This window comes from Nomascus leucogenys, chromosome 21, assembly GCF_006542625.1.
Source record: "Nomascus leucogenys isolate Asia chromosome 21, Asia_NLE_v1, whole genome shotgun sequence".
NCBI lineage: Eukaryota > Metazoa > Chordata > Mammalia > Primates > Hylobatidae > Nomascus > Nomascus leucogenys.
This window is the reverse complement of record NC_044401.1, coordinates 67,263,002-67,265,868: the sequence shown is the minus strand read 5'-3', so window position 1 is coordinate 67,265,868 and position 2,867 is coordinate 67,263,002.

The following is a 2,867-nucleotide window of genomic DNA, read 5'->3' as shown; positions in this document are numbered from 1 at the left end:
AGGCGGAGGTTGCAGTGAGCCGAGATCGTGCCACTGCACTCCAGCCTGGGCGACAGAGAGAGACTCCGTCTTGGGGGAAAAAAAAAAAAAAAATAAGGTGGTGTTTGAGAACACATTAGGGGAGCCCAAATTATCCTTGACATTCCCTTAGGAAGGCACTGCTTTTCGGAAGTTAAGATTCTGTTTCTCAGTGAGTCTGACACAGTTAACTTCTCATCAATTAGAACTCATTGCAGTTTCTTCAGCTGAGCAGCAGGTAGGTGTGAATTGGTACAGAGCTTAGAGCGGCAATGGGGACAGCTGAATCGTATTTCCAATCTCATGCCCTCTCCGGGACACGTGCTCATCAAGTGGCTGGATGGCACAATCGTTTGCACTGTTTGAATTATTTCGTTTTTCACCCTCCCCCACTTATTTTTTTGGTCAGTGCATGTAACTGAATTTGCAAAAGTCAAACCCACTGTGATACAGCTGCTCTCTAGTGAGATACCCAGAAACTGCCATGACTTTTCAAAGTTTAAAAGCACTTTGGTGGCAGGTCTGGAAAATGTGTCCTATAAACCATGATGACAACTGGAATTGATTAACTTTCACTAATGATTCAAATCCAGCCCAGGGCTGGATCATATGCTCAAAGCAGATTCTAGAGTTAAAATGTAACATTGTTTTGGTGGCATAGATATTTATCTTTGGCGAGGCTCTTACAGATCACCTCTTAGGAACATTATTTTTAAGTTAGGAGAAATTGTGTTTAAGCTTTTTCAGTGAGAAGGGGGTTTTCCTGATGTTTGTAAAGGGTCCCCAAATGACCTATTTAGAGGTAAGAACTTGCAGCTCCAGGATATTATGGGCTTTTGGAAAGTGAAGAGGGTTTATTTGCTTCCAAAGAAAGTGGGTTGTGTACACAACAGTCTGCATGTCTGACTACAGGCTGGCCTGGGCTGTAATAGAGTCTTCCAATTAACTAGACACAAACAGCTCTCACCTGCCTTCTTGGCTGCCACGGCCTTTGCCATCCCCAAAACCCACCACCCTGAGCTTCTCCCTAGGGAACAACTTGAGGGCTGTTTGCATTCAGATAGCAGAAAGGGAACTGCTGGGAGCTGCCCTCCATGCCCTAACCCGCAGAGGGCCACTCCACTGTCATTTTCTTCGGAACTTGTTCCGCTTCCTGCTTTAATGACCAGTGCTACCTTTTGGGCCAGCTTGTTCCTAATGCCGCCTGTAATTGAGACTCAAATAGTAAAATACACATAACCGGCCATTTTACCAAGTCATCATTTATGAATATAGCTCGATTAATTTGTTTAGTCAGATGTAGAGGCACAATAAAAAGTGATTGACTAAAAACAATTAAAACAGTAAAAGTAAATTGTTTGTGTCCATTAAAACCTGCTGAGGCCGTCAGTTGAAAATTGCGGGCCTCAGTGTGAAAATTGAAACTATTGATTTTCCCCCATATGTATGTGAATATCAGAGTTCTAATTTGTTTTGGTTTTTTTTACTGGCTGAAAGCCCCTGAGGTCAAAGTGAAGGTAGGGCTTCAATAAGCTCTTTTGGGGGAGTTAATAAAGATTTGGAAAGACAAATATAAGAAATGGCCTCAATGTTTTAAGGGAGAATTATGTGTCTGATCTGTATCCATGGTGCACTCCTACATGCTAATACTTGGTAATTTATTGCATTTTGAGGGTGAAGATGGAAAATCAACTGCAGAATATATGATATTCAGAGGGTTGAATTTTTAGGGCTTTGCCTTGATTTATGTCAGTGAGCTAGATTTTTTTTTATTATTGTCATTTTATTTTTTTATGGGCTACACTAAATCTTGTATTCCACGAACTATTATTTTTTAGTGTTCAATTAAAATACCAACATAAAAAGAATTTTACGTGGACAGATCTTTACTCACAGTAAGAAAACTTGGGGAGAAAACTCTCTGGATCAGATGAGGAAGTTTTCAGTCAAGAGATAGGATGGAATTAAGCCCCAGAAGGCTGTAAAAATAGTGTAACACGTTTGAAGCTTCCTGTATAAGGCTATTATGGTATCAAGTTGAGCATGGGTTAATATTAAGTTTATGTCATTAATAAATCATATCGAGAATGCAAACTGTTATACTTGGTAATTAAGTGAATGATCAATAAACAAGTCAGACTTTCTTTTAATCTTTAAATAGGAATCAGGCATGAGTTTTGAAGAAGGGTTTAAAAGTTATACACTCAGCTATTTAAATATGGCATTGAAAAACTATTACAATTGCGGCATTATCTGCATTTGACTGTCACACACTGATTTTTAAGGGAAAAACAATTTCAGGGGAAGTTCAAACACACAGCACTTTATTTCCTTTTTGGGGAGTTTTTGGCTCATTCCCTATCCCCATGAGTTTTCAAAAGGGGATATATACTACCCTCAACCTAAATAATGGACAGAGAGAGGCTCTCTAAAAGAAAAGATGTGTATCTGGGAATAGAGTATTGCAATGAGAATGCTGTGCCTAGTAAACAATGTGTGCATTCAGAGAGGTAAAGGAAGACAAAGGTTTTTAAAGGAAAAAATGAGGAGGATTACATCAGTGCGTTGGAATAATTATCCTTGCCTTCAGTGATCAATAGCAAGGGTGACAGCAATCCAAGGGTGAACAGGCAGATGTCCTCGCGAAGTATTTTTTGTGTAAGGTTGTCATGGCCTTTGCGCAAGGTTGTGGTTTTTGCAGAGTCTTTTTCGTTATCAGGCCTACAAGCGTGAGAACTCTCTCTCCACGACGTGCCCTGGCTCTGTTTGTCAGAGTTTTCTTAACCTTAGTAATCTCATTTTGATTCTAGCAACTTACACACTACTCATTGAGTTCACACCGTAGCTTC